This window comes from Sminthopsis crassicaudata, chromosome 5, assembly GCF_048593235.1.
Source record: "Sminthopsis crassicaudata isolate SCR6 chromosome 5, ASM4859323v1, whole genome shotgun sequence".
In the NCBI taxonomy this organism is placed as follows: domain Eukaryota; kingdom Metazoa; phylum Chordata; class Mammalia; order Dasyuromorphia; family Dasyuridae; genus Sminthopsis; species Sminthopsis crassicaudata.
In genome coordinates, this window is record NC_133621.1 from 10,543,687 (window position 1) to 10,564,710 (window position 21,024).

The 21,024-nt window shown below is 36.2% G+C and overlaps 1 long non-coding RNA gene across 3 annotated transcripts in view; it reads right to left on the reverse strand.

The window, feature by feature from the left end:
• Window positions 1-812: 812 nt before the first annotated feature.
• Window positions 813-21,024, reverse strand: part of LOC141543131 (uncharacterized) — a 136,259-nt gene continuing 116,047 nt past the window's right edge. For all 3 annotated transcript variants that reach the window (XR_012482346.1, XR_012482347.1, XR_012482345.1), the window contains exons 2-3: window positions 18,157-18,291; window positions 813-2,324 (exon numbers count right to left, since the gene is read on the reverse strand). This is a non-coding gene — a long non-coding RNA (uncharacterized LOC141543131). The remainder of the gene's footprint in view (window positions 2,325-18,156; window positions 18,292-21,024) is intronic.

Consider the following 21,024-nt stretch of genomic DNA (forward strand, 5'->3'; position numbering starts at 1 on the left):
AAGCCAGACCTGCCTTGATTCCCCATCCAGCCCTCTACCCGCTCCTTCCTGGTCCCTCAGCCTCTCCCAGTTACCCCGTATTTTTTGGGTAAACCTTTGTTGCCTCCCCTGATAGAATGTAAGCTCCTTGAAACCAAGGATTCTTTCAGCTCTGGCTTTGTGCCTTCTGGGCCTAAGACAGTGTTTAGCAAAGAGTGGCAATTCATAAATATGGTAAGAGGTTTATGGCCGTGTCCTAGATCTCTCCTGTTGCACATGTACACATGGTTGGGAAATTCCTCATTAATCTTATGGCCTCACTTCTAAACCAAGTAAAGGAAATAAAATATAGTTCCTACTGTATCCTACAAGTGGTCCCTTTGGAGGTGAATGGCTACAAATAAGATATTCTGATTGAATTTGGATTTTGAGAGACTCTTGGCTCATCAGCTTCACATGGGCATATGCATCTCTCAGCCAGGAACATGTTTTATTGATGCAGTATCTTTATTCCATGTGAAGATTTAACTTGCCTCATAAATCTTAAATTAAAATCCAATATCTCTGTAGGGTTTTTTGTGAGGTTATATTTATCACCTGGATTGAGCCTAGGGAGATATGTGACAAATTTTAAAGACCATGAACTATTTCCATGAGTGAGTTTGTTCAAATCAATTGATTTCATAACAAGATCGAACATTTAAGCAAAAAATCTAATTTTAAGTGCTGAAACTTATTCTTATATATGGTTTTACAGACAGTTGAGTATGTAAGTGCTTTGGGAAACACTTTAGAAATATGAATTTCATCATAAGCAGGCACATCTAAGATTTAGTGATTATTATATTTATTGTTTATGAGAAGTATAAAATTGGAGCAGATACAGGCACATCTGTATATTGTACATATATGTAAATATAAATGAATGTATATACATAGATGCACGTGTATGGAGAGAGAGAGAGAGACACAGAGACAGAGAGACACAGAGACACAGAGACACAGAGACACAGAGACACAGAGACAGATGGGGGGTAGGTATAAATTCAGGTCTTTTACTTTCCTCACCAAGCCTACCTGATATTTAGGAGGTACCAACAGCCTCCTTGTCTTAAGATCTCTGGCTTACTTTCCTTCTACCCATATATTTTATGCCATAGTCTGATTGTTGAATCCTTTCCTGGATCTTGGAAACCTTCTCTTCAGTTCTCAGCAGGCTACACTCTGGACTTTGTTAGAAATCCACACCAAAAAAAATCTGCACCTCTTCATCTGGAAGATCATTCAATGGCCTCTTCTCTGAGTGGATGGTTCCTTCTAGATCCTCCAGTTATAGATAGTACCTAGGCTAGCCATCTCTTCAATTCTCACCAAGTTATAGTCCCAATTTCTTCATTATACATGTATATACATATATGTTTTATACTCTATTATAATTAATTATGTGTAATAGTAGTATATCTAAAAACCACAATGTACATGTCTTAATGACTTAAAGTATTTTTTGTTTAAAAATATTATATCCAGGACAGCTAGGTGACGCAGTGGATAGAGCACCAGCCTTGAATTCAGGAGGACATAAGTGCAAATCTGGTTTCAGACACTTAACACTTCCTGGCTGTGTGACCCTAGGCAAGTCACTTAACCTCAGACTAAAAAATATATAGATATAGATATAGATATATATTGAACTGAAAGTTCAAGTGATGGATATAATATACATATTATATCCATCACTTGAACTTGCAGTAAGTTGACATCTTTTAACTGGTAGAAAGCCTTACCTCAATACTGATGGCTGCTGATTGAGATAATTTGGGCAATTTCTTCAAATAAGAAAAAAATGAAGTTTGTCGCATCAAATGACTCTTCCTTTCATTTAAACACTTAGAGGCCATTGCAAGATTATTAATTGGCCTAATTTCTATATTGTGTCTCTAAGAAATGAAAGGTTAATGCATTAGTCAAAATATACAACATTTGTCAGTTGTTTGCTATCTATTATTGATGTGATTCATGGTGCCCCAAAATAATTATATTAGTCTCCTCAAATATTTTGTTGTTATTGTTGTTCAGTTATTCAGTCACATCCAAATCTTCATGACCCCATGGGCTGTGGCACACAAGATCATTCTAGCCTCTGCTATCTCTCAAAGTCCAAGTTTATGTTTGCAGTTTCCAAAATATTATCTATCCATCTCATATTCTTGTCATCCTCTTTTCCTTTTCCCTTTAATATTTCCCAATATCAAGGTCTTTCCCAATGACTCTTGTTTTCTCCGTGTGTGATAGATCACAAAACTTTCATCTCTCCAAATTTTCGGCACAAAAAGGCAAAACATCACCTGCAAAGGAACACAATGTAATAGAAATAAACTAAATCAAAGTAAAGCCATTGTCCTGCTAAGACAAGTTGAGAAGACCCCCTATAAAGTTCCTATAAGGAGGGAAGTTCCACCTAAATGAAGTGTAAACTCCTACAGATCAATTCTGTGGAATAAACAATAATTCCTAAAGGCACCCAGATTCTGAGATAGCATCAGCCTTAAAAACTTTCATCTCGTGTTTGGTTTGGGCTTCTGAAAGCTGAGTAGAAGATAGAAAGATCTTACACTATCCTGGAACACAACTGTGTTGTCCAGATGTGCCCAGGCTGTGGCTATGGGGATAAGGAGCTAACACACAGGGTAACTACAATAATAAGGGGTGAAGACCCTCCTGCCTGGAAGCACTTGAAGGAAAATATAGTCACTGATTTCAGTTCTACAGAAAAAAGGACAGTTGGAGTTTGCAGACACCTGAGGGACCATAAGAAGCAAGATTATTTGTCACACAGTATGGCTGGGGGCTCCAGCCATGGTTTATGAGTGAAGAGCCCAAAGTTGTATCCCAAGACCAACCTTACAAAATAATGATAAAAAGGACCTGAGATTTGTAGCATTATTTATTCTCCATTCCCCAGAGTTAGAATTTGATTATATTAATAATTGCTTTAAAAATTGAAATGAGTAAGCAAAAGAACCCAACTTCAAAGATAATTTGGGATCATATTCAGTGGAAGATAATAGAGCTTATTTTTTAAAGCCATTCCTTTTTCAATGAGAAATATGAAACGATTCCCAGCATAAAAAGAATTGTTGGGAAAATTTCAAAAAAAAAATCAAATGGAGATTAAGGGGGAAAAATAAGATCAATCCAAGAAAATCAAGAAAAATGTTAAAAGAAAGTCAATTAACTAGAAATTGAGTCAAAAACTTAAGAAAATAATTCCATTATTGCTCTGTAAGAAATGACCAGCAGGATGAATTCAGAAAGGGTTGGAGAAACTTACATGAACTGATGCTGAGTGAAATGAACAGAACCAGAAGATTGCTGTACACTTCAACAACAATGCTTTATGAAGATGTATTCTGATGGAAGTGGAAATCTTCAACATAAAGAAGATCCAACTCACTTCCAGTTGATCAATGATGGACAGAAACAACTACACCCAGAGAAGGAACACTGGGAAGTGAATGTAAATTGTTAGCACTACTGTCTATCTACCCAGGTTACTTATACCTTCGGAATCTAATACTTAATGTGCAACAAGAAAATTGGATTTACACACAAAATTGTATCTAGGTTATACTGTAACACATGTAAAATGTATGGGATTGCCTGTCATCTAGGGGAGGGAGTAGAGGGAGGGGAAATTTTGGAAAAATGAATACAAGGGATAATCTTATAAAAAAATTACTCATACATATATAATATCAAAAAAAAATTATAATTATAAAATAAAAAAAGAACCTAGTGGTATTTCCATTGCAATGTTTTTCAATCTCACATAATTAAAATTATCTATTTTATCTTTTTATTATCATTTTATGCCTGTTTAAGAACAGAAGGAAATGATTATTATAATATATAGTGTAATTTGTTGGCCTAAATTTGATCAAATAATATGTATAGTGCTTTCCAAACATTAAAGTGCTAAATAAATCTTTAAAAAAAATAATTCCATTAAAACTAGAATTGGGTAAAGAGAAGCTAATTATGCTTTAAGACACCAAGAAGTAATAAACCAAAATGAAAAAATGAAAAACTATAAGAAAATGTGAAACATATCATCAGAAAAACAACTAATCTGGAGAACAGACCAAGAAGAAATAATATAATAACAGAGTACCTGAAAAATTATTATTAAAAAAAAAAGAATCTTTACACAATATTATAAGAAAATTATCAAAGAAAACTGCCTTGAAGTTCTAAGAACAAGAAGACAAAGGAGAAATAGAAAAGAAAAAAAAATCCACTGAAGTACCTGAAAGAGATCCCAGGAAGAAAACTTACTGAAATACCATAACCAACTTTCAAGGCTTCCAGGTTAAGGGGAAAATATTGCAAGCAACAAGAAAAACAATTAAATATTATCAAGCTAAAATAAGGATTACATAAAACCTGGAAGCTACTAGATTTAAGTTTCATGCATCTTGGAATACGATATTTCATAGAGCAAAGAGCTGGGATAAGGAGCAAAGGTAATTTATCCATTAAAGTTTAGTATAATTCCAAATTTTTTAATAAGATGGGCATTTAACAAATTTAAAGGCTTTCAGATATTTATGCCCAAAATAGCATAACTTAAGGGAAATTTTGATATGTAAAATCCAAGAAAAATATAAGATAAGCATTAAAGACCAATTATAAGGAACTTAATGAGGTCAAATTGTTTACATCTTATAAGTAAAAGTGTTATCAGTACTCTTATGACTGTGATCATTATTTAGGTAGCTTAAAAGAAAACCTTGAGCTGACCTGCGTATGGGAGGTGATTCTTAAAAAATAAAACTGTGCAGGAAGAGATCAAAAGGTATAATTATTTCGTATAACTGAAACATAAAATGAAAAACTAATACAGAAGAAACTGGGGGGGGGGAGGTTAGGTAGTGCTGGAATCTTAGTCTCACATTAGGAATGGGTTAAATAGAGAAATGTATGGAGATATGTATGTTAAAAGATCTAAATTCAGAATAAAAAAAGAAAATAAGGGGAAAAGGCAGGAAATGAAGATAAGGGAGGAACTCGTACAGGGGAGGTTAGTTAAGCCCAGCTTTTTAAACTGTGGTTTGAGATCTTACATGGGGGCTCATAATTGAATGTGGGAGTTGTAAAATTATAATTTATTATTAGTAAATATTTGATCTTTTTTATTTTATATTTTATATACCTATATACTCAGAGTCACATAAAAATTTCTTGGGCAAAAAAAGGGACCTGAGTGGGAAAAGTTTAAGAAATCCTGGGTGAAATAATAAAAGGGCAAGGTATGGAATAAGAAATAAATTAGAGGAGTGAAAAGAGATAAGATAATGAGGAAAAATAGGAGGGATGGAAGTGCACAACAGTAATTACAGTTTAGAATATAAATGGGATGAATTTATCTATAAAAAATGGATAGCAGATTAAAAATTTGAATTCAATTAATATGTTTCTTTTAAGAAACACTATAAAAATATGAAATGCACACAAAGGTAAAATAAAAGGAAGGAATAGAATTTATGTAAAAAAAATCAAAGGTGGTAAATTTGAGACAGACAAAGCTAAATAGATTTAATCAGAAGAGAAAAATAAAGAAATTACACTCTCTACAATATTATGTGACACTCTTTTAGACTATATAAAATAATTATTCAGCATAAAATACCCAAGAGTATACTTGTCAAAATAGATATAAGGAACTATACAAACATAGGCATGAAACAATTTAAATACAAATAAAGTCAGATCTAAATATGGATACATAAAGCTAAAATAATTTTAAATGACATTTTTACCTAACATCTATTTATTCACTGCCAAGCCAAGTAAACAACTAAACCATTATCCTGCTGAGTTAGAAAAAAATAATAAAGTTTGTTTGGAAGAATAAAAGATCAGGAATTTCAAAAAACACCCAAGAGAGGGTGAGGAAGAAACCAGATTTAGCAGCATCAGACCTTAAACTAGGTTAAAAGGTGAGAGCATTATTGAAGAGCAAAATGGGTAATTTCAATTATTTTAAATTAAAACTTTCTGGTATAAATAAAACCAACGTAACCAAGAATAGAGGGAATACAGATTATTGAGTGGGGAAGGAGGAACTTTCATAGACAATATCTCAGATAGAATGTGGTTGGAATGTTGCTATGATATATCAATATATAATGATGAGCTAGTTAATTTAGAAAAAACATGGTAAGATTTGTATTTATGGAGGAAGATGTTATCCAACTTCAACAAATGGAACTATGTATAGTATGGTCTTCAATATGCATGTATGAGTATATATGCATAGACATATGCATTTATAATATATGCTTATAAATATCTATGCATATATATTTAAATACATTTGTGTGTATGTGTGTATATACATATATTATATATATATATATATATATATATATATATATATCATGGGTGTATACATATATATATGTTTATAAGTGTATATATATATATATATATATATATATATATATATATATATATATATATATCCATGTGTGTGTGCATAAATTATATATATATAAATATATATATATATATTTGTGTATGTGTATATAGATAGGACATATATTAGCATATACCCTTCTTTAGGGCATGGGGTGAGAGAGAGGAGAGAAATAAGAAGTACAAAGCAAAGAATAAAAGAAAACCTACAAGGGAGCAAAGAAAAAGCTGAGTAGCTTTGAAAACTATGCGCAGTATTCATTATATAGGTTTTCTTGAAATAGAAATGTATTGTTTAAATTTAATCCCCCCTCTTGTGTTGTTTTTACCCCAACATGTATTTCAGCTTCATTGTTAGGCTTTCCAGTAAATAGTCTAAATTAATTTCTTTAAGCATTGACTAGTTTGATCTCCCTGCTATCCAGGGGACTTTCTAAAGTCTTTTCAAACACCACACTTTGAAAGAGTTGATTCTGTGGCACTCAGCTTTCTTTATCATCCAATTCTCACAGTCATACATCACTACTGAAAAAAAAACGAGTTTTGATTCTATGGATTTTTGCTGGCAAAGTGACGTCTCTGCTTCTTAGTCTGCTTTCTAGATTTGCCAGAGCTTTCGTTCAGAGGAACATCTTTTCATTGCATGGCTGCAGTTTCCATCTGCAGTGATCTTTAAGCCCAAGAAGAGAAAATCTGACACTGCTTCCATTCTTCTATTTGCCAGGAAATATCTGATCACAAATCACCATAAGACATCTGATAATAATAAGAAAGTTTGGAATCTTGCAAAAATTATGAAAATGCGACACAGAGACACAATGAAAGCACAATCTGTTAGGAAAATGGCACCAATAGACTTGTTCCATACAGAGTTGCCACAGATCTTCAGTTTGTTTTTTAAAAATCTTTGAAAAGCACTCAAGTGAAGAGCAATTAAGTTAGGTTTGCTGGTATCACCTCATTCCATTCTCCTCCTCAGGTCCCATTAGAATGTAAACACCTTGACAGCATGGCCTGTTTTTCTTTTTTGCTTATATTTATTTATATTTTCAACATTTAGCATAGTGCCTGACATACTCAATGCTCTTAATAAATATTTTTTTATTAATTGATTATAACAAAATCCAAGAAAGTATTGGTAAGGTCAAGCCACATAATTATTGTTTGTGGGAAAACTTTTTAAAATTTAATGTAATTAAAGTTATCCATTTTGCATTTCATAATGTTCTTTCTCTAATTCTTCTTTGGCCATAAATTCCTTCCTTCTCCACAGATCTGAGAAGTAGATTATCCCTTATTCTCCTAATTTGCTTATCATGAACCCATTTCAAACTTATGGGTCAGTGCCTAATTTCTGTCATACTATTTTCCAATTTTCCCAGAAATTTTCATGAAATACTGAGTTCTTATCCCAGAAGCTGGAGTATTTGGGTTTATGAAACAATAGATTATTATAGTCATTGATTATTGCATCTTGTGAACCTAACCTATTCCACTGATCCATTACTCTATTTCTTAGCCAGTACCAAATGGTTCTGATGACTGCTGCTTTATAATATAGTTTTAGGTCTGGTTTAGCTTGGTATCTTACTTTGCATTTCTTCATGAATTCCCTTGAAATTCTTGACCTTTTGTTCTTCCAGATAAAATTTATTATTTTTTCTACCTTTACAAAGTAATTTCTTGGTAGTTTGATTGGTATGGCACTGGATAAGTAGATTAACTTAGGGAAAATTGTCATTTTTATTATCTTAGTAGCTCAGCCTACTCATAAGCATTTGATATTCCTCCAGTTATTTAGATCTGACTCTTATTTATGTGGCAACTGTTTTGTAATTATGTTCATATAGTTCCTGGCTTTGTCTTGGCAGATAGACACCCAAATATTTTATATTTTCTATAGTTATTCTAAAGGGGATCTTTCTATCTCTTGCTGTGGAACTCTGTTGGTAATATAGAAATGCCAATGATTTTTGTGGGTTTATTTTATATCCTGCAACTTTGCTAAAGCTGTTAATTATTTCTAGTTTTTAGTTGATTCTCTAGGGTTCTCTAAGTATATACCATCACATCTGCAAAGAGTGATAATTTCATTTCCTCATCACTTAAGTCTAATTCCTTTAATTTCACTTTCTTCTCTTATTAAAGCTAACATTTCTAGTGTACTACTGAATAATGAAGCCACACAATTTTATGGCCTTCTCTTTCAATATAGCACTTAAGGAATCAAGAAAGCAGCTGGATGTTATGAATTTCTAATTCAGACTAAGATGGGCACAAGTTCAGACAGAAGGTGATACTAAAATACCAATATCATTGAAATCTCTGACCAGGTCAGTTAGGGAAGTGCTAGTCTATGACCTTTGAGATAACTGTGAGCTACAAATCTATGATCTATAAATGGATTCTGTAGCAAAGATATAATATACATTTGGCCACTTTATTTTGGCCACAGGAATTCATGACATTGTTGAATCCCTCTGGCCAGATTCTTTTTCTATTCAAGAAGCTAATGCCTATTGGATATAATGCAAAACAGCCAACTTGGCATTTGATGCCCTTTGAAATTTGACTCAAGAAATCTTCCCAAATTGATTTCACATTTCACTCCTTCACACATTCTTTCTTCCAGCCAAACTGGCCTACTTACAAACATGACATGCCCTCTCTTATACCTATGCCTTTTCAGTTGCTGCTTCCCACACCTGATCTTTATTTCCTCATCACCCCTAAATATTTTCTAGGATTAAGTCTTTGGCACTTGCCTTCTGAACTACTTTCCTAACTTTCATTCAGTCATGTGGGTTGAGTCCCCAGAAAGCAGCTGCTACTCCCAGGTTCAGATATGTACTGCTCTAGGATTAGAGCAATATTGCCTTTCTAAAACTACAGCACACAAGTCCCCAACACTTTAATTCCCACTAATAAGCAATTAGTAGATATGATTAGCTATTGTAAAAAATATTTATTTTACATACTAAAAAGGATATCTACAAAACAGTTCTCCAATCAATCTAGGGCATAATCTCCTACAAATAAATATCACATTTGTGTGAAGAATGGACACAGAATATAAAAACAGTGAAGTTCACATTTAGGAAATAGCATGTAGTCAAGGCAATTCACATCTATGAAGTTTTGACTTTCTTTCTTTCCCAGTGAAGTAACTGCAGAGTTCCCCACTGAGTAATGCAGATCAGTTGCATTTCCCAGGATTTTTCCTCTGCAGAATTTAACTCTTTTTTTGATAGGGCTAGTGCTCTGTGGAGTACATATCTGACTCTTTACTACCACAGATTTCACTCCATGAAAATGCTCTGACTTTGTAATGACTCCCTCTCAGTATTGGGTCTTTCTGGAATATGTCTTTGTTTTATCAGTTGTGCCTTGGAATCTCTGAAACCAAAGTCTCCAAGTTGTGAATACTTCTGGGTAGTTTAGTTTGATACCATGGGCAACGGAGTGGAATGGAGAAATCTCTTTCTTCCTTTCTATGAGGGTTTCCTCATATAAAGTTTCTCTAACCTTGAACTGATGCCACCTTTTAAATAAGTTGGCTGCTTACACACTCAAGTTTACAGGGCAGTGACAAATTTTCAACTCAGCCAATCATATTGCCCTTTTCTAATTCAATATAAAGAGATCATCAAATGTTGATCCTTTGTTACCACATCAACTTAGAACTAAAAAGGGTCATGGAACAGATTCCTTCCTCCCACCACCACCACCGCTTTACAGATAAGACCCTTAGAAGCGAAATGCTTTACACAAGAGTCTGAGGTGAGATTAGGACTCGGATCCTCTTTTTGCCAATTATAGCAGTCCATGCATTATGCCATATTCCCTCTCTCATGTTGATGACATCAACATATCTGGGGTGGTAGGGAAGAAGAGATCAAATTTCCCTACCCCTTCTTACAAGAATCCTTTTAATTCAGGAATGCTATGAATTGGGGAAGTGGGTTTTATAACTATATTTCAAAGAGATTGGTTTCTTTTGTTATATATTGTTTTTATGCTTTTAAAATATTATTTCAATAAGGGATCTATAGGCTTCACCAAACTGCCAAAGGGCTCCATGATGCAGAAAAGATTAAAAACAATGCTTCAGTTATTCATACTCTCTCTCCTCAAATGATCACGTAAGTCCTCTATATGTATGTCATATCCCTCAGTCACCAGCAACTATAACTTCCTTGGAGATAAGGATTTCTTTAATTTCTTCCTTCCTTCCTTCCTTCCTTCCTTCCTTCCTTCCTTCCTTCCTTCCTTCCTTCCTTCCTTCCTTCTTTCCTTCTGTTTGGTTTTTTTTCTGTATTTCTTTTGCCTTAACTTTGTTTCTCCAGAATCTGGAATATTTGTACTTCAGAGAACTTAATTGAATACTTGTGGATTTCTATTGGATAAACACCTGTTTTTCTGAGAGATAAATATAAATGCATTTTCTTTGCTATTCCCTTTTGGTCATTACTGTCCCTACACATGAGAAAAGTAGATAGTTTTCTGCATGGTATGATTTGGCAGTCCTATGAAGGTTCACCTGCCAAATACCTTTGTCCTACCTGACCTGAAATCCTGCCCCCACCCCCACCTCCATAAGACTCACCGTTCTGTATTATACTAGTAGTCCAAAGGTATTGTCTTTACTGTAGGAGAGTTAAATTGTTCCTACTTTTGGTCTGGGAAGGAAGGAAGATTCTTGAGAAAATTTACTCTTTTTCCCCCAAGAGCATTGATCAATTAGTCAGATTATCTCCAATACAGAAGAAGCGGAGAGCTTGGTTTTTGGAGGGATAAAATAGAGGACAGAATAATCCGAGTGGATGGTGGCAAAGTAGTAAGGAACAGGCATTAGATTTTTTTCTTTTGACTCTCAGAAAAAAGAATTTGGATCCCATGAATTAAATTTACAGAGGAAGACAGTTTCAATATAAGGCAAATAAATCATAATAATTAAAACTGACTAAAATACTTATTGACTTGGCTATCTTAAATCAAATGGGCTGTCTTGGAGGCAAAAGAAGTCCTCAAAGAGAGATTGGGTAACTACATTTTCAAAGGTGTTAGAAATGAGATTTATCATTTGAGAAACACTGGGCTGGATAATATTTGAAAGGTCCCTGCCACATCTTCTGAGAAAGAAGAAATATGACCTATATTCATGACTAAGGTGAGGAAGAATAGAAAAAGATATCCACTAGGAAGATAAATCTAGAAGGAATCTTCAAAGATGTTCTCAAGCACTAAGGGACACCCTTTGATGCTTTGCCAGGTAAGGCAGATTCTGGTTCTCTCCATATCACAATGAGAAAAATTGTAACTGGCATTCTTGTGATCATCTGACTTTTTGATATATCTTATTTTGACTCTCACAATACACCATGAGAAAGAAGAGGGGGGATGTGAAGATCGAGTTAGCACCCTGGATACCTTAGAATCAGCCAGAGTTAGGATAAGCAAAAGTCCTTGGTCTTTATTCTTGGTCTTTAGGGTCAGAAGTGAAGGGAATGGACACAGGATCTCTATGACCTTCCTTTTCCTCCTCTACCACCCAAGTGAGTCTGGCTTGTCTTACTCTGCCCCCTAATCCTTCCTGTATACACCTAGTTCTCTGTATACATCTAAAGATTGAACCAGCACAGAATAGTGGGAAGGGCCATTTTCCAAGCATATGCTAATAGAGTATTGTCCAATCGATAATTAGCCTTAAGTGCTCAGTTGTCTGACCTCAGTGCATCAACTCAGAGTTTCAGCTCTTTACAGTGAAACAAGAGAACAAGCACCTACTGTGTATGAAGGATTGTACTAGGATATCATGTTTGCTCCTCACAATTCCTGAATAATAGCTAGCATTCATCTAATATTTTATATAACATATAGTATCTTTCTCTTTCACTCCATGTATATATATATAAATATATATATACATGGAGTGAAAGAGAAAGATACTATATATATATATATATATATATATATATATATATATATATATATATATATATGCGTGTGTGTATATATATATATGTGTGTGTGTGTATATATATACACATACACACATATATGTGTGTGCATGTATATACCCATATTCACATATGCATACATATACATATTAAAGTACTATATAAGCAGATAAAGACAGAGACAAAGTCTCTCATTTGACTATCATAACAATCTTGTAAAGTTCCTGTCATTATGATTCCCATTTTATTATTAGGAAAACGGAGGCAGACAATAATTAAGTCACATAAGTAGAACAATATTAAAAGTGTTGTTTCCATATTGCATAGGAAAAAAAGTTAGGGCTCTGGGGTTAGGAGATTTGTCCATGATCACATAGTAGCTAATAAATATCAGGGATGAGATATAAACCTAAGTCCAGGATCAAGCCCTAATCTATTACCAATACACCATGATGTCTCTTGGAGAAAAGGCATAAAGAGAGGATTTTGGCTTTCAAATATTTAGATGGGCAGTATAGAAGAATATTGTGGGTAGGAATTGGTTGCAACATATAACCTGTAATGAGCAGAGTATGGTGACAAGATGGGAATCAGAGCTACTCATTGTGGTTGGTTTGGTTCGGTTTTACCATTTAAGCTTCCCAAGAGTCTGTCTGATTAACTCCAAATTGATTCTTTGCTTAGATCTGAGGTTGGTTTCCCACTGCTTTTGTTTTATTTTTATAGGATGTGGATTCTAACCCCATTTGAGAATTTCCTGGACAAAGTGAAGATCTTCGTTGCATTGGGTGGAATATATGTGATAAAATTATTAGAGGACCTGACCTAAAGTTGAATAAGACTGGAAGAAATATCTCTATCAGAACTAGTGGGGCAATCAAGTACTAGTTCTCAAAGACTTTTTGCTAAGATGTAAAAAGTTTTGGATCTAAGTCAGCCTGGGAATGAGATAATCATAAATCATTGAGGTATCACAATGTCCATCTGTTGACAATCATTCTTTAAGACATCTTCAACTCTGGGAGCAGGGCAGAGTTTTGTGCTTTTTTTCTGAGTCCACTGAGAATTCTTGATTCTATATCGAATCAAAGCAAGCCCCCATCCCTTCTACAGGGTCTCTTCCAGACTATAGTCGATCCTTGTGGCTTAGTTCCTCATGCACAGTAGGGTTAATAGTTGGGTGACAGTTAAGTTGATGGTTTACCGTAGAAAAATCTAGTTTGTCAGCATAACTCCCTCAGCCCTGTTGGATCAAGTCCAATCTCTACCACTTCACTCAAGCTCAACTAGATTAATCTGTGCTTCAGAGAGGGACATTTTCAGCTCCTTAGAATGACTTAGAATGACTCATGTGTTAAAGCTTGGAGCCATACCACTTAACTCCATGTGACTTTTTGCTGCACTTCCCACTTTCCCTCTCCTCTCAGTCAGTTTATTGTTAGTTTAGCCCTAGCATTCTCCGAATAAGCATTTGCTGATTAAAGTTCAAACAGATGAGTATCTAGCACCTGAGAAGACAATCCCAAGTCCACAGATTGAGGGAAAAAAATAATTATTGCTGAATTCTTACCAGAAAAAAATCCCCACAAACTAAGTCATCCCTTATTTTCACATTTCAAAGGTGCAAATGAAAACTTGGCAATAGGTTGGTGATATTAAGTGAATACAATTGAGAGTGAATGAGGATACCGAGGATGAAAGTGGGTGACTGGAGGGATAGTCATGTCCTTGACTGTGAGAGAGAAGCTCAATTGGGAAGAGTTATAGGGGAGAGATTCTAGTTTGGGGTTCTGGTTTTGATATGTTGAGTCTTAGACATCTTGAATCATAAGCTCAGTAGTTAAGAGCTAGGTGGTAATGTGAACTTGGAGCTCAACAGAGAAGTTAGAGATGGATATATAAATCTGGGAACCATAGGAGAAGAAATTGTCAATTAATCAAAGGGAGCTGATGAGGTCATCAAGTTAAATAGTATAAAACAGATTTTGTATGTGTTTTGGTAACTGAATTTCAAAATACTAGATTTCCTTTGTAATTCTCTATGTTTTATTTTCATCATTTAAAAAGATGATTCTGAGAAGAGGTCTTTCAGGCAATGATAGTGCTTTAAAAGAAAAGTTAAAAATTAGCTCAGGAGAAGAAAAGATAGACCAGAAGTAGTAGTAGTGGTAGTAGAAGTTAGTAGTAGTAGCTACAGCAGCAGCTGCCACCTTGAAGGATGTCTACATTAAGTGGGTTCAGCCAGGATTTAGCTCAAACTAATGAGCGTTAGAATGAGCAATCATACAGGTAGGATGAGAAACAGATGAAAATATTGTCACACACACACACACACACACACACACACACACACACACAAAGAGGATATCCAGAAAACCAGTGTGATGATTGGTGACAAGGACTACCAAAATATCAAGAAGAATGAGGACAAAGGAAACATCATTTGATTTAGGATTAAGAGAACCTTGGTAACTTTTTGAAGGAGGAGTTTCAATTGAATCATGTGCTCAGAGGCCAAATTGCCCAGAGTCTAGAATTGAGCGAGAGGAAAGGAAATTGAAGCAATGGGTTCAGAAAGCCAAGGAGAGCAGAGCTAGAGGGCCACAACTAGCAGAATGTGCAATCAGATAGTGAAAGGGATGTGTTTTTTTAAAGGGTGAAGGAAATTCAGGTCTCATTCTAACTGCATACAATACTCTTCCAACAACAAGGTGGTAGGATTTTTTAACAAGATGCTCCAGCTCTCTAGTCTGACCAGAGCAGAGTATAAAAGTGAGACTATTAGCCAGACAGATGAAAGGCATGAAAGATAGACCACTGGACTTTGATTTAGGAAACATGAGTTCAAATCCTACCTCAGAAGCTTCCTCACCTTGCCTTAGGTACCTTAAGGTAGGTAAAAAATTGTAAAATATATTTCTATCTATCCATATTTATAATCTATATATTTATATGTGTGTGTATAATATCTTTTGACTAGTGCATAAATTGGATTGAAGTGAGAAAGAGTTGTTTGAAGTTGCTAGCTTTCTTCACTCCTCCAGAATCACTGAAATGCAGCGGTAAGACAAAAGTCCCGATAACTGGTGATTGAAGATCTCAATCATCAACTGCATCCTCATCTAAGTCGAACCGAGTTCTAAGCACTCCACAGGCACCTTCATAGCCACTGGAACAATCCTCCCATTGTACTCCTCCTCCCATTCCTCTGAAGGAAGTCATCCCATGACAGGAGTAGACATCTCCCTAACTCACCAAGGTTTGAGACCTCTTTGGTTACCCTCAATCTTGGCTAGCCCATGTGCCAAAACAGTTTGCCCAGGTATGGCGGCTGCACATTTTCCAGCTTCTTAAAGCCATAGGTAAGATTTGGAGAATTCAAGTAGACAGCAAGGGTGGAAAGCAACCCTGAAAAGGACAAAAGGGCTCAGTAGCCTTCCCACCAGAAAGATTAATCTTCCGTAAACACTCCATACATACTTATTTTCATAGAAAATGCATAAAAAAGAAGCGATAAAATAAAGACAAGGAAGCCGGGCACTAGCCCTGGAATTGAGAAAGGCTTTAAACAGCTAATAGAATTGGATGAAAGGAACTTCTGTGAGTTGAAAAGTAAGGGGGCGGGGTGGGGAGGCAGTATTCCAGGCAAGGGAGAGCCCAGTTCAAAAGCACAGTGATGAGAGATGGAGTGCTGTGCATGCAGAACAGAGAAAAGCCCTGTTCAACCCCATCACAGAGTGTGGCGAGGGGAGAAATAAACAACAAGGCTGAAAAGATAGGCTGGAGGGAGCTTGTAAAGGATTTTCACTGCTAAGCAGAGGAGATTATATTTGACCTGAGAAACAACAGGAAACCATGGAGCAACTTAGGCACTTACTATGAGAAGTGATATAAAGCACTCAGTAACATTTTAAAACCTCATGTAAATCTATGTAAAACCATCAGCTTATTCTTGGCTTTTTCAATGAGATTCACTTAGAAGTTATCTTGAACCCTTCTCTCCTGCTATTATTTCTTTATATTCAATCCCAACTATCGCCTACTTAGGTAATTATTTTATTCAATCTTAAAAAGCAGTTAAAAAGCATGTGTATATTACTTGCCCTTTAGAAGGTCACAGCAACATCAGCAAAATACCAGGATCGACATGGCAGGAGGAATACGCAACCCATCACATTTTACTGTCTTCTGCTAACGCTCAACATTTTGAGAAAATGGTTTTGTTTTTTTTTCCTCTAGCTCCTATGTAAATTGGAGATTATTTGGTGACATCTGGGCAGTTTCATGGTACAGTGGATTGAGAGCAGGGTTTAGAATCAGGAAGACTCATCTTCCTAGGTCAAATCTAACCTCCGACATTGACTATGTAACTCTGGTTAAATCACTCAACCATTTTGTCTCAGTCTCCTCATTTATATAATGAACTGGAGAAGGAATATCTTTGCCAAGAAAACTCCTAAATGAGTTACAAAAAACCAGTCACAACCGAATAACAACAAAAATTTGCAATAACTGGATTTGTTGTCTATCATCAGTAGCACTGTTATTAGTCTTGTCAAGGCAAGGCTAGTGGAGTCTTGAAGTAGGGCTTGTTTCTGTGCCGAGTACATAACCTTCCACAGACTGAGGGTTCCAGAAGGATATGTAACCATGGGACATGGACGGCAAAGTATCTGTTTATCCTCCATACCTGAAAGGGTGGAGGCATAGTCTATTTGCTTGTGGCTGATCAGCCCAACACAGGCCAGCCACAACTAGTCCATGTGAACACTTGGAATGGAGGGTTCTCTAGGTGTTTACTTAGAGCTACTGAGATTCTGCTTTGCTATGAAACACATTTGTAACGTGCTGTTGTCTCCAGAAATTGCCGATCGCTCTCTGGTCTAGAGGAGAGACTTCTTCCTCCAGAGAGCCGCCTCAACTCTGGCCTAGAGCAGAGACTCTCTATCTCTCCAGTGCCACTATCTTTTATCCTCCCAGAGAATGGGCGTGGGATAATAATGCAAGGGCTTCTGGGAAAAATTACTTCAACCAATAAACTTGCTTCTCCTAAGCATGCAAACTCCTCCCCAGGAGTTCACAGATGTAAAACTCCCAGTAAAGGCCAGAACTAGAGAATCGTTAAGTACCGACTTAGCACTTAGTAAGAACCTAATATCTCATTATCTCATTAGCACTTAGTAAGAACCTAACACACATCCCCTTTTTTGACTCAGGTACGCCACACTGGGCAGTTCTGTGCCCGTATCTCTCATACCTCACAATCAACACTAACACTCTTCAAAAAGATCTTGAGAGAGTCCTTGTATCACCTCTTCTGATCTCCGTGGGAGGATTTGCTTTGCATGGGTTCTCCATAAAATAGTCCTTTGGGTAAATCTACATTTGGCATTCAGGCTATATGGCCAGTCCATGGGAATTGTGCTCCCTACAGGAGAATTTGAATGCTTAGTAGCACAGCTCAAGGAAGGACCTCAGTGTCTGGTACCTTATTTTGCCAGGCGATCTTCAAAATCTTCCTAAAACTATTCAAATATAAAAGCTCAAAGCTGGTATACAGTCCAAGTTTTACAGGAATACAACAAGGAGGTGAGCACAATGTCTCTGTAGACCTTCTTCATTTTGGTGACCAGCCCAATACTTCTTTTTCAGAACCTCCCAAACATAGAGCTAGCTCTGACAAAGCACATTATCTACCCCATCTTCTATGGGTTCAGTTCTAGAAAGTAAATTAACTTACCTCCAATATTCAGAATTTCTCCATTTTGCAACCAATGGTTCCACATATGAATGGTGCAGTGCTGCCCAAATGTTGTACAAGTAGCAAAGCGATCCATAATCGGTTACATCTCAGCCCAGAAGAATGCACAGTCATCTGCCAACAAAAGGTTGTGTGAGTCAGTCCTTCCACTTTAGATTTGGCTTGGAGCCTTTTCAAGTTAAATAATTGACCAATCAGAACAGAAGCTGACCTTGAGGCCTTGTTGAAAGTGTCTAACAACATCACTGAAAATATCCCCCCAAAAACCATGGGAGCAAGCTCACAGCCCGACTTTATTCCATTACTAACTGGGAAGGCTCAAGAATAGCATCCATTATTCAGAACCCAGGCAAGCACGCCATCATGAAATCGATGTATAATGAACTTGATGAATTTCTCCAGGCAGCCAAATTTGGGCATGATTTCCCATAAGCCCTCATGACTGATAGTATCAAAAGCTTGATCAGACCTACAAATGTTGTTTGTAGACCTCTGCCCCCCCACCCCATGATTGCCCCAGGACAACCTGTTTCCTTTTCCTTTATACAGAGGAACAATGGAAGCATAGTAAAATCCTGGGGGATGATCTCTGCTTGCCATATAACCTGGAAAATTTCACTCAGTGTATGAGCAGTGGACTCTCCGCCTAGTAGATCTGTCAGTGTACTGTGCCACGTGAGAGGAGCCTAATGGTGTCCAAAACCTTCTTCAGTTAGAACTTCAGCTAAAGATGGATTGGTTTCAGGCTCAGGTGTATGATCAATGGCTTCAGCATTGCCTGATAATCTGTTAAAGACATTATGGAAAATTTCAGCCCAATCTCCAGGATTAATGCAGCATCAGCACTGAGTAACTGACATGCACATTTGGTTTTTTTGTTTGTTTTGGTTTTAGTTTGGTTTGCTTTGGGGTTTTTTGCTAATCTTGCTAATGAGTGAGTCAAGAATCCTGTATCTCTTTAAGTTTCACTTTCATTTTACTTTTGATGGAGTTAAACACTGCATTCTTAAAGATGGATGAACCATCCTGTTGGTAAATCCTGTGAAGTTCCCATTTTTTCATTTAGTGACTTATGAATTCTCCCTTCATTTTTGCCAAATTAATCCCAATGTTTACAAGTGTTCTGGCCCAGATGAGTAAATGTAGGGCTATAGCATCAAATCTCTGGAAGCTGCACTCCTTTGTTCCACTGGTGCTGTGTGTCAACTCTGCTTTCCTTCTAGATCAGAAGTGAACTCTTCACCCATGGAGAAGTACTCTGATCTGTTGATGCTCAGATTTCTGACAGTCCTTTTGCTTTAGGTTCACAGTTTTGTTTTATACAAATGTTTAGCTTGGAGAGGATTAATCTGTGATCAGTCCAGCACTCTGGGTCACAAAACATCTTTGTCATTCTCACATCTTGTTTTTTCTCCTTACAATGATATAGTCTATTGAAAGCCAATGTTTGCTGTGAGGTTACATCCATGAAGTTTTATTGCATTTAGATAAATAGAAGACAGTGTTGGTGAGGAGATCATGAAATCTATAAATCTTCAGTAGTAAGTGACTATGGCTGTTGCTTTTTTCCAATTCCATTCCTTCCAAGACATCCCAAACATGTCAGATAGTCTCTGCTTAATGTTCCACTAAAATTACCCCAAATTATAAGCTTGTCTTCTGTCACAGTGATGAGGATTTCCAGGTCTTTTTTTTTTCTTTAGCCTCATCAGAGTTTGACATGGTGGGAACATATGTACTGATAGTAGCACTGTGGCACTTTCTTGCAAATGGGAGACCAATTGCTGAGTCCTATCAGTAACTCCTTTTGGGAGATGTATAAGCTTGTTGATTATATTTGTTTAATTGCAAAACCTATGTCAGATTTGTGGGGCTCCCCTTCACTGTAGCCACTCCAGAAAAATGTGTATCCCACTCGAACTTCAATAAGCTGCCATAATAATAATAAGCTTCAATAAGAGTTGCCAACCTTGTTTTATTCAGGGATGAGCTTCAGAGATGATACCTGCTGAGTTTGCTCAGTGTTGGTCTTTCAGGTCTATTGGATTTTATGCTCTCTCTAAGGGTGCATATATTCCTTGTACCAATGATAAATAAATCTTCACCAAAAAATTGAATTTTTTGTGTGTTTTGAACACAACAAAGGATCCCCTTGCTATGATGAGTAGTCCAGGGTTAGGTTAGGTAAAGCAGATGATTTTTAGGGTACCAATTCTTTTATTATTAAAGATTTATTTTCAAAACATATACATAGACATTTTTCAATATTAACCCTTGAAAAACCTTGTGTAACATTTTCCCTCCCTTCTCCCACTCTCTCCCCTAGATGGCAAGCAATCCAACATATGTTAAACATGGTAAAAATATATGTTAAATCTAACATATGCGTACCTATTTATACAATTATCTTGCTGCACAAGAAAAAGCAAATCAAAAAGGAAAAAAAAAAGGAGAAAGAAAATAAAATGCAAGCAAACAACAACAACAGAGTGAAAATACTATGTTGTGATCTACACTCAGTCTCACAGTCTCTCTCTGGATGCAGATGGCTCTTTCCATCACAAGATCATTGTAACTGGTAGGGATCCTTTTCTAGTCCCTTCCTCGTGCCAGGAAGTGAGCGATATAGTGGTTCAAAAAGGCTGTTTAGACACCTGGGGGCTACGAAATCCTACTACTGCTTTAGTCCAATGAGAAGGCAACCTTATGGTGGGTTGTCTATATATGCAAGGTTGTGACCATTGCATCCCACCTGCTGCTTTGTCACTCTTCTGGCCCCATAGGATTTCAAGATAGGTAAAATAGCAAAACAATAAAATAGCAAATAGTGAGTGTCTTGATTTGTGT